Raw genomic sequence first — 12,426 nt, forward strand, 5'->3', positions numbered from 1 at the left:
AATAAACAACCATGTATAATGCTCACATCTCTGCTCACTAGGAATATCCCCTCCTTGCCAACTGTTCTTTAGGGCCACTTCTGAGCAGCATTAGAGTGAGGCAGCAACTCATATTTGGTTCCACATATGGAGTCAACCTATCTGTGAACTAGTCCTTATATGTGAGATGAGGGAGTTACAATTCTGTTGGTACAACAAAGATAGGTAAAACAGAATTGGGGTCACCTGTTAACATAATTTATTTTCCTTGTGATCTGCTTGCATCTGATCCCAAAAGAACCACTTCTGTTTATTTTAGTCCATTTGGATTCTGTAACAAAAATACCATAAACTACATGGCTTATAAGCACCAGACCTTTATTTCCCATAATTCTAGTGGCTGGCAAGTCCAAGATCATGGTGCCAGCAGATCTGGTATCTGGTAAGAATCTGTTTTCTCATAGATAGCTGTCTTTTTGACTATGACTTCACATGGTACAGGGTGCAATTTGGGCCACTTTTGCAAGGGCACCAATTCCATTCATGAAAGCTCTGCCCTCATCACCTAATCACCTCCTAAAGACCCCACCTCCTAATACTATCACCATCTATGTTCTAACGTTCAGAACATAGAGCCATTTAATAATGAATTGTCACCATGCTTATCCAAACTTTTTGTCAGTGATCTACCCAGGTCATGGTGAGCAGCTAGCTAATGGGCCGGTATTCAGTCTCTGCCAGCATTGCACCAGCAGTGCAACTGGTAATTTTCTTCTGCAGAAGACATAGTCTTGCTCTAAAACCCTAGATGCTGCAACTTTCTTGTTGGGGCTTCCAGAGACTCCAGATGGAGTCCTTATCTGGTTTTTACATAATTGGATCCACCTGAAATATAGGGCAGCTTACACTATAGCCTAGACCTTCTACATAGCCATCTTTTTCCATGGGCCCAATTTGAAACTGGCAACCATCAAAGTCATCCCATAAATGAGTCAAAGCAGTATCTTTAACTGCAATGTATGCTGCCTTCAAAATCTGAAGAGGCCCACTTAGTACTCTGCCTGTTTTCGTAGTTGGACTAGGTATAAAATACAATAACTTGCCCTTTACCATGGAAAGAATGTCCTGGAATGTCTAAGGTCATTGAACCTCTGAAAACATTTACAATAAAGCGGTCCCCTGAAACTTAGAGGTTTTACCACCATCTGACATGAATGGGCAACTAGGGTAATTTCTTCTTCTCACACATCAGATCCAGTTAACAAGATGGCATCGATATAGTGGACCAGGGTAATGATCTGTTAAATGTTAAGATAATCAAAGTCCCTGCAGACTTTATTTTTATAGAGAGAAATAGCATTAATAATGTCCTGAGACAAGACAGTAAATGTGTACCACTGTCCATCTAACATAAAGGTAAATTGACCTTGAAAGACTCTTGATTCACAGGGATTGAAAAGAATTCATTTGCTAGATCAATACCAAGTACCACAGGCTATATTGATTTGTTCCAGTGGAGATAAAATATTTAGCACACCTGTGATTGGACCCACTATTTGGTTAAGTCCGTGGCAGTCTACTGTCATCTGTCAAAATCCACATGGTTGTTATATGAGTCAAAGAGATGAATTGAAAGGAAATATGTTGGAAATAAACCTGTGTCCTTTAGGCCTTTGAGGGCGACACCAACCTCTAGTTTCTCCTAGTTTTCAGTTTTACTTATGATTCTTTTCCTTGGTGCCAGGAGTTTGACTTACTATGTGACAGATTTAGGCCAGGACTCCATTTAGCACATGCTCTCCCAAAGTTCCACCTTACCCAAGGCTCATGATAACGCTTCTGCTCCCCTGTCATAAGTACCAGCTCAAATTATTTACCCAAAACCCCTTGAAAGGTCTTTACCCAATGTATCACTATCTGATAGGTGGATACAAATCCTTCTGGGTAAGGATTGAAGAAAATATTATTGTGTATACTGGAAGTAGCCTTTCAATGTCCTTTCTCAAAAGAACTGAGGCTTCCCTCAATCAATAGGCTCTGCATCTGTGAACTATCTCAGATCACTCTGGCTCAGATATGGAATCTATTTTCCTTTGTTCCCGTTAATATCAGTCTTCATAACTCATTTTTATATACTGAAGTTAACAAGCTACACGCTGATGGACTTTCCATCTGTCTTCTTCCAGGAGAAGCATGATGAATGAACCCTTGGCACGGACCCCAGTAGGCCAAGGCTTCCTAGTTGCCATGCTGGCCTTGTCACCCATTACAATAATTATGTCCAAATACAACCATTTGGCCTCACATATTCTGGAATCCTATCATTCTCCTGTTCTCTTGACAACCACAGATAGCAATCTCCAACTGTGAGCTGTAGCCTAGAGAGGACAGCTACTATAGAACTTCTCAAAGTTGCCAATATCTCCATTAATACTGCATTCCTTATTGCTTTAGTGAATGAAGTGTTATCAGGGCTCTTCCAGGGAAGAGAAGCAGGGATTGTTTCTCTAGTCTCACATAGTAAATTCATTCTAACATGCCCACCTCCTGAGCTTCTAATGCTGTTCCTCAATGTTCTGTCAAAGAAGTTCTGGCTTCTCCTCCTAGCTTCAAAGAGCCATGTCAGCAGGATATTACAATGGGCTCCTGGTGTCCTCTCTAGCACAATAAATGTTGAGTCATGGGCATATAGACATTGAGTCTATAAACTCTCCACTTTCCAGCCTTGTTTTCTGCACAAGCCCTAGGCCAATGCCCTTAAGATGTACTCCCACACATATTCCAAAGTTCCAGCTGGTACACCATTTCCATCTCCTACATTTCTTTGGAAAGTAAGCGATCCTCTTCCCCCCTCCCAAGCCCCCATGCCCAGGCTTTCTCTCTCAAGCTATGCTGCTTTGACTCTTGTTTCTGCTTTTTAGGCAATGAGAGAAGGAAAGAGTATGTCTTAAGGAAGTCAAGCACCATTTGCAAGGCATTTGGCCCTGTTGAGATCTCTAATGCAGGGTCTTTCGTCCCCAGGCAAGAAGAGGTTGCTCTTCCCTAGCATGTAGGTCAAGGAACAATGAGCCCAGGGGAATTAATAGTTCACATTTCTCAGCGTGCCCAGGTGGTTCAGATGGTTAAATGTTTGACTCTTGATTTTAGCTTAAGTCATGGGCTTTGTCCTGACAGTGCAGACCCTGCTTGGGATTCTCTCTGTCTCTCTGTCTCTGTCTCTGTCTCTCTCTCAAAATAAATAAGTAAACATTTTTTTGAAAAAAACAAGTTCAAACTTGTCTAGCACATCCACCCAATTTCCTTATCCCATTTCTCAAGTTTCCACTATAAGGGCCCTGATGATAACTTAGGGCACCTGTCAAGGCTACTTTCTCCATCTCCTTTGCATTTTGAACACTCTCACATTTCAGTTCCTGTCCCAGTCCAGGCTCTGGCTGCAAGAGATAAGAGACACTTTAAACCCTGCCTTCTGGCTTTCACTGAATCCTGAGTTGATAACTGGCTGATCTGAGCTTAAGGTTCTTCTTCAAGGCTTCCAGAGTAGGCCAACTAGTATACAGTCCTTATTTCCCTCACATCATTCCATTAGTAGAGCTACCAATTGTGTCACATTAGCTACTGCATATCCATCCACCACAAGTAGGATTCTTAGCCATCATGACACCACATCACCCCAGGAGTTATCATTCTACTTACCACCAACACATTACTTTTCTTCTAAACAAACAAACAAACAGCCTCTGAGACACATTAAGCACAAAGCTAGGAATGGTATATACTTAGCAAAGCAACATTCAATACAATCAAAACCTCTGAAAATCTATTTTCATATAATTCAAATAATTTCAAATAATTTGATTTTCTCTTTCTTTTGTCAGGCAAGCCAGCTGTGGTTTACCTATAATGCACATTCTATGATAATTTCACTTTGAAGCTATTTTAATGGAACTGAACTGGGAAAACACAATAGAATCATTATTTATTCATTCTGGGTACAGCCTTTATCAGAGTTATAAATCTTCAGCAAATGTGAGTCAGGCTCTTCTCTTCTCTGTGCCCTAGGCTTAGATTTTAACATCTGTGAAAAATGAATCTTAAAAATGTCCTTTTACTTAGCTTGCAATGGGTAGCTCCACCAAAAACATAAAACACCTATTAGTAGAACCCAGTGATTCATCACTTACATACAACACCCAGTCCTCATCCCAACAAGTACCCTCCTTAATGCCCATCACCCATTTTCCCCACCCCCATCAACCCTCAGTTTGTTCTCTGTATTTAAGAGTGTCTTATGGTTTTTATCTTACTTTTCCTGTCCTTCCCCTATGATCATCGTTAAGTTTTTCAAATTCTACATATGGGTGAAATCATGTAATGTCTGTCTTTCTCTGACTGACTTATTTCACTTAGATAATACCCTCCAGTTCCATCCACATTGTTGCAAATTACCGTGTTACTTTTAATATTTTTTCTTTATTACCATATTTTGCCAGTTTAATTAAAATATGCCTTGTGGTGGATCTGCTTTTGTTGAATTTGATGGGAGTTCTCTATGTCTTCTGGATCTAGCTAGATATTCCCCAGATTATGGAAGCTGTTAGCTATTATTTCATCAAATAAATTTTCTGCCCCCTTTTCTCTCTTCTTCTTCTTCTAGGACCTCTTATATGAATATTGTTACATTTCATGGAGTCACTGAGTTCCCTAAGTCTGTTCTCACTATGCATAATTCTTTTTTTCTCTTTTGTTCACCTTGATTACTTCCTATTACTCTGTCTTCTAGGTCACTAATTTGTTCCTCTGCTGCTTCCAGCCTTCTGTTCATTCCATCAAGTTTTTCTCATTTCATTTATAGAGCCTTTTATCTCTGCTGTGTTATTCCTTATCTCTGTGTTAAGGGCCTCATTCATGTCTTCCATTCTTTTCTCAAGTCCAGGTAGTATCCTTACAATCTTCACTTTATTTTTTTTTCAACGTTTTTTATTTATTTTTTGGGACAGAGAGAGACAGAGCATGAACGGGGGAGGGGCAGAGAGAGAGGGAGACACAGAATCGGAAACAGGCTCCAGGCTCCGAGCCATCAGCCCAGAGCCTGACGCGGGGCTCGAACTCACAGACCACGAGATCGTGACCTGGCTGAAGTCGGACGCTTAACCGACTGCGCCACCCAGGCGCCCGTACAATCATCACTTTAAATTCTTTATCAGGCATGTTGCTTGTATCCATTTTACTTAGATCTCGGGTTATGGCCATGTCCTATTCTTCCATTTGCGATAAAATTCTCTGTCTGCTTATTCTGTCTAAGCCTCTGTTCCTGCTTCTGTGTGTTAGGAAAGTCAGCTACGTCTTCTGTTCTTGACGGTAATGGAGGAGAGGTCCTGTAGTGCCCTGCTGTGTAGTGTTCCCTGTGTCCTGTGGCCTGGCACTACCAGAGCATCTTCAATGTGTGCTCTGTGTTCTATTGTGTCCTTATCCTTCAGGTAAGTCATCTTCAGATGTGCGCTCCCCTTTGTGCCCTTCTCTCGCCCTTCTCTGCAACCAAGACTCCCTCCCTACCACAGCAACCACAATCTGTTTTTCTTCCAAACTGCATCTCTGCATTTCCTACCTTCTTCAATATGTCTTCTTCTTTACCTCTAGTTGTGGCATTTGTTCTGTCAGTCTTCTGGTCAATTTCTGGGTATTTAGAATGATTTGATAGTAATCTAGTTATATTTGCTGGACAAGACAAGCCTAGTATCCTCCTACTCTGCCACCAGAGCTGGTAGATCTTCTATGATATCAAGAAAAAAGAGAAAATACTCTAACATATTTATATTTTCATTGGCATAATATGTTAATCCTCCTGGAATGTTTATATTTTAAAAAGAAATATTAATTGTGGGAAATAGTGAACTTTCAGGCATCAGTAGGAGATGTAATTTTTGTTTCTAATGCTCCTATAATCAGACCATGTGAAGCAACCCCAGATGGATAAAACCATTCCTAAGTTTAGCTGTCCCTTTGTAAATGGGTGATCATCAATAAGAGTGTGGTATAATGGCTTCTATATCAGAGACCATTAGCTGTGTGACTTTGGATAGTTATTTAAGACTTCTGAGTCTGAGTCATTACATCTGTAAAATGAAGATAATATCTACCTTGCAATGCTGTTATGAGAAGAACAGTATTGAGGTAATGTGTGTTTTGCATGCAAGTAGTTGTTAAAACAACCAAAATTTATTCTCTCACACTTCTGGAAGCTAGAAGTGCTTCCCTCCTAGATTCTGTTAATACCAGCAAACTTTGCCATTCCTCAGCTTGCCACTGCATTACTCCAATCTCTGCTTCTACCATCACATGGTATTCTTCCCGTGTGTGTCTGTATTTCCACATGGCCTTCTAATAAGGACACAGCTCACTGAATTTAGAGCCTACCCTAAGGCAATATAGCCACATCTTAACTTGATTATATCTGCAAAGACCTTATTTCCAAATAATGCCACGTGCACATGTATCATAGGTTAGGACTTCAACATATCTTTTGGAGGTACACAATTCAACTCACAACACCTCTTGATTCTGTAATGACATCACTTTCTTCTATACCATAACTGAGAGATTAGTCCAAGAGAAGATAATTGAAGGAATGGATTCTAGTAACAAGCTTAGCAAGAACACGGTAGAAGCAGCTCAATAAGTGAGAAAATGTTTGTCATGTTGTGCTGAATCCAGCAAGTATGCACAAACAGCAGCACATTCTCTCCATCATTCAATTTTGTATCAGTTTAAGGACAGTATCTTTTCAGAAATTGCATAACCAGAAGTTTTCTCCCTTACACCACTAATGTGTTTAATTGCCATTTTCCACTCATTTTAAATTCTGCTCTACTTTTAAACATTAGCAAATCCTTTTTTCCCGTTTTGAAGAAATATTAACCAGAGAATCCCTGCAAGCCACCAAATTACTGACAGGGATTGGAATATGGGGTCAGGAGAAAAACTCACTTCTCACCACACATTCTTCTGATCTATTTGAATTTATCACGTATCTATGTTACATGAAGAATCATTTAATTTAAACAGTCTCCAGTCCACGATTTTGTACCATCTTTCATCATGTTTGTAAGCTTCATCTACTTAACAAAAGCCACTTGCGTTGTAGAATTTCCTCATAAATCTCCAAACCTCATGAATATTTCCATTCTGGATATTATTATCTTTCTTTTGTTAGAAAATTTGCCACCAGACAATGAAATGTGGATGATAAGGTATAGTGTACGAAGGGCTGTGAAATCCTTGAATAAATCTAACAGGCATGTTTTCCATTTGTTCCCTCTTTTAAAGAAGAAGATATATAGCCTCATAAAAATACAAGGAGAATATGAAGCAGACAAGAAACATATGCCAAATTATAAATGAGAGAGCATAATATAAAATAAAACCAATTCAAAAGGAATTACAAATAAATCATAGGAAACCAGTTCAGAGTTGCACAAAATAAGACTATACACAAGAATACCCTTCACTTCTCTGTCTTTATTATTTAATGCAAATGCAAGAAATACATTTACAAGCTCTTTCTACTCATGTGGCAATGAAGCAGATAAATGAAAAAGGTTTATACTTGAAGTCAGAAATCGTGGGTTCAATTCCCTGTTCTACTCAACCCTACATGTGCAATTTGGGAAATTACCGATGTTGGCCTCACTTTCCTCCCCTACAACAGAGCTGATAGGCACAATAACATAAAATGTGGTATGACACCTTGTAAACTATAAAATGCTACTAAAATGTAGGCACTCCTAATAAAGTGCACGTCTCCCAAAAGTAAAACAAAATGCCATGAAAATGGTCTTTCTGTCATTTTAGAATTCTCTAATGCTCTCATAATTTTTTAAACATTCTATATTCAAACTGGAAGAAAATAAAATTATATCAGAGCCTATTACTGACTAACAGCTACACAATATTAAAATTCTGCATAAATCACCAGAAATATTGTAACTATGTGTATGCACATGTGTGTGTGTCCTTGTGCCTTTGAATGTAGCTGACAGCAGCTTAAAACCAGTGAAACCCAGAAGCTCTTGAATTAAAGTCTATCAATTATCCAACTACCAAGTGTCACATGAAAAAAATGTCCCCAGGCTTACCTAAGAAATAAGGCTAAAACCAAACTATCAATTTAAGGCATATGGCAGTTTAAGGCATGTGCAAACATTTGGAAGAGAAAGATTTGTTGAGACCTTCATACAACAATGCCATGAAATAAGAAAGAAAATGTTTATCTGAGAGAATGGAAGAAGGAAAGTGACCTTCTATATATGAGTGTATAATAGCTGTGACAGTCAGAATCCTAAAATGATCCCCATTGACCCTCAACCTTGTATAATCCTCTCCCCTTGAGTATGGACAGACCCAGTGAATATGATGAGGTATCACTCCAGTGATTATGTTATATTACCTGGCAAAAGAATTTTACAGATGTCATTAAGGTCCCAAATCAGTTGACTTTGAGTAAATCAGAAGGAAGATTACCTTGGGCGGCTCTGACCCAAGGGTGGGCCCTTAAAAACAAGAATTTTCTCTGATTGGCTTACTAGAAAGAAAGCAAACAGCCATGTTGTGAACTGACTACAGTGTTGGCTTTTAGTTGCTTAGAGTGGTCTCCAGCTAACAACTAGGAAGAAGACAAGGACCTCATTCCCAAAGCTGCAAGGAACTCCCGCTTTGGTCTTCTTCTTCAAAATTACTTTGGCTATTCAGGGCCTTTTGTGGTTCTGTACAAATTTTTGGATTGCTTGTCCTAGCTTCGAGAAGAATGTTGGTGCAATTGTGATTGGGATTGCATTGAATGTGTAGATAGCTTTGGGTAGTATTGACATTTTAACAATATTTATTCTTCCAATCAGCGAGCATGGAATGTTTTTCCATTTCTTTATATCTTCTTCAATTTCCTTCATAAGCTTTCTATAGTTTTCAGCATACAGATCTTTTACATCTTTGGTTAGTTTATTCCTAGGTATTTTATGATTCTGGGTGCATTTGTGAATGGGATCAGTTTCTTTATTTGTCTTTCTGTTGCTTCATTATTAGTGTATAAGAATGCAACTGATTTCTGTATATTGATTTTGTATCCTCAATTTTGCTGAATTCATGTATCAGTTCAAGTAGACTTTGGGTGGAGTCTATCAGGTTTTCCATGTATAGTATCATGTCATCTGCAAAAAGCGAAAGCTTGACTTCATCTTTGCCAATTTTGATGGCTTTGATTTCCTTTTGTTGTCTGATTGCTGATGCGAGAACTTCCAACACTATGTTAAACAACAACAGTGAGAGTGGACATCCCTGTTGTGTTCCTGATCTCAGGGAGAAAGCTCTCAGTTTTTCCCCATTGAGGATGATATTAGCTGTGGGCTTTTCATAAATGGCTTTTATGATGTTTAAGTATGTTGCTTCTATCCCAACTTTCGAGGGTTTTTATTAAGAAAGGATGCTGAATTTTGTCAAATGCCTTTTCTGCATCAATTGACAGGGTCACATGTTCCTTATCTTTTCTTTTATTAATGTGATGTATCACATTGATTGATTTGCAAATGTTGAACTGGCCCTGCATCCCAGGAATGAATCCCACTTGATCATGGTGAATAATTCTTTTTATATGCTGTTGAATTCGATTTGCTAGTATCTTATTGAGAATTTTTGCATCCATATTCATCAGGGATATTGGTCTGTAGTTCTTGTTTTTTGCTGGGTCTCTGTCTGGTTTAGGAATCAAAGTAATGCTGGCTTCATAGAATGAGTCTGGAAGTTTTCCTTCCCTTTTTATTTTTTGGAACAGCTTGAAGATAGGTATTATCTCTGCTTTAAATGTCTGGTAGAATTCCCCAGGGAAGCCATCTGGTTCTGGACTCTTATTTGTTGGGAGATTTTTGATGACTGATTCAATTTCTTCTCTGCTTATGGGTCTGTTCAAGTTTTCTATTTCTTCCTGTTTGAATTTTGGAAGTGATGGCCTGAATGAGACGGGAAACCATCAAAACCCTAGAGGAGAAAGCAGGAAAAAAACCTCTCTGACCTCAGCCGCAGCAATTTCTTTCTTGATACATCCCCAAAGGCAAGGGAATTAAAAGCAAAAATGAACTATTGGGACCTCATCAAGATAAAAACTTCTGCACTGCAAAGGAAACAACCAACAAAACTAAAAGGCAACCAATGGAATGGGAAAAGATATTTGCAAAAGACATATCAGACAAAGGGCTAGTATCCAAAATCTATAAAGAGCTCACCAAACTCCACACCCAAAAAACAAATAATCCAGTGAAGAAATGGGCAGAAAACATGAATAGACACTTCTCTAAAGAAGACATCCAGATGGCCAACAGGCACATGAAAAGATGCTCAACGTCGTTCCTCATCAGGGTAACACAAATCAAAACCACACTCAGATACCACCTCATGCCAATCAGAGTGGCCAAAATGAACAAATCAGGAGACTATAGACATTGGTGAGGATGTGGAGAAATGGGAACCCTCTTGCACTGTTGGTGGGAATCCAAACTGGTGCAGCTGCTCTGGAAAACAGTGTGGAGGTTCCTCAAAAAATTAAAAATAGATCTACCCTATGACTCAGCAATAGCACTGCTAGGAATTTACCCAAGGGATACAGGAGTGCTGATGCATAGGGGCACTTGTACCCCAATGTTTATAGCAGCACTTTCAATGATAGCCAAATTATGGAAAGAGCCTAAATGTCCATCAACTGATGAATGGATAGGAAATTGTGGTTTATATACACAATGGAATACTACATGGCAATGAGAAAGAATGAAATATGGCCTTTTGTAGCAACGTGGATGGAACTGGAGAGTGTTATGCTAAGTGAAATAAGTCATACAGAGAAACACAGATATCATATGTTTTCACTCCTATGTGGATCCTGAGAAACTTAACAGAAACCCATGGGAGAGTGGAAGGAAAAAAAAAGGTTAGAGAGGGAGGGAGCCAAAACATGAGAGACTCTTAAAAACTGAGAACAAACTGAGAACAAACTGAGATGGGGGGTGGGAGGGAGGGGAAGGTGGGTGAGGGGTATTGAGGAGGGCACCTGTTGGGATGAGCACTGGGTGTTGTATGGAAACCAATTTGACAATAAATTTTATATTTTAAAAAAAAGAGCAATAAGACAATGATCATTAATAGCAAATTATAAAAGCAACAGCCATTGAAGCAATTTGCTAGTAGAAGACCGTAGCAATGGTCACCAGATTTATAGTGTGCTAATAAGATCAGAAAAGACAAAGAAAGAAAATGAAGAACTGCCTGGATACCTGAATTCATATTTTTTTTAATGGGAAAGAAAGCAGACTAAAAATAGAGTCAACAAAATCATTGGAGACTGGACAGCATGCCGTCTTGGACAACATCTTACCATTTTACCAAGATGAAACATATTCTGATTACTTGTCAGACCCAATGAAGTAAGTCATCTTCTTATCAAAATCAAATATATCAATGCTGGGAATGCGAACTGGTGCAGCCACTCTGGAAAACAGTATGGAAGTTCCTCAAAAAACTAAAAGTAGACCTACCCTACGACCCAGCAATTGCACTAGTAGGCATTTATCCACGGGATACAAGTGTTCTGTTTCGAAGGGACACATGCACCCCATGTTTCTAGAAGCACTATCAACAATAGCCAAAATATTGACAGAGCCCAAATGTCTATGGATGGATGAATGGATAAAGAAGATGTGGTATATATATATATATATATATATATATATATATATACATATATATATATATATATACATACAATGGAGTATTACTAGGCAATCAAAAAGAATGAAATCTTGCCATTTGCAACTACGTGGATGGAACTGGAGGGTATTATGCTAAGTGAAATTAGTCAGAGAAAGACAAAAATCATATGACTTCACTCATCTGAAGACTTTAAGAGACAAAACAGATGAACATAAGGGAAGGGAAACAAAAATAATATAAAAACAGAGAGGGGGACAAAACAGATATGGAGAACATAACATAAACATAGAGACCTAACATAAATATGGAGAACAAACTGAGGGTTACTGGAGGAGTTGTGGGAGGGGGAATGGGCTAAATGGGTAAGGTCATTAAGGAATCTACTCCTATTGTTGCACTATATGCTAACCAATTTAGATGTAAATTTTAAAAAATAAAAAATAAAATTAAAAAAATAATAATAATAAAGCTGCAAGGAACTGAATGTCTGCCAATAACCTAAATGAGCTTAGAAGAAAACCCAAACCCTAGAAGAAAATTATAGCACAGCTGGCATCTTGATTGCAGCCCTGTACGACCTGAGGAGAGAATCCAGCTAACCGGTGCCCAAATTCCTAACCCACAGAAACCTGAGATAATAAATTAGTGTTGTTTTAAGCTGCTGAATCTGTAATAATTTGTTACAAAGCAATAGAAATT

The 12,426-nt window shown here is 38.7% G+C and overlaps 1 pseudogene; it reads right to left on the reverse strand.

Moving 5' to 3' along the window:
* Positions 1–5,232, reverse strand: part of LOC101096588 — a 138,406-nt pseudogene extending 133,174 nt beyond the window's left edge.
* Positions 5,233–12,426: the final 7,194 nt, after the last annotated feature.

Source organism: Felis catus, chromosome C1, assembly GCF_018350175.1.
Source record: "Felis catus isolate Fca126 chromosome C1, F.catus_Fca126_mat1.0, whole genome shotgun sequence".
NCBI classification, from domain to species: Eukaryota; Metazoa; Chordata; class Mammalia; order Carnivora; family Felidae; genus Felis; species Felis catus.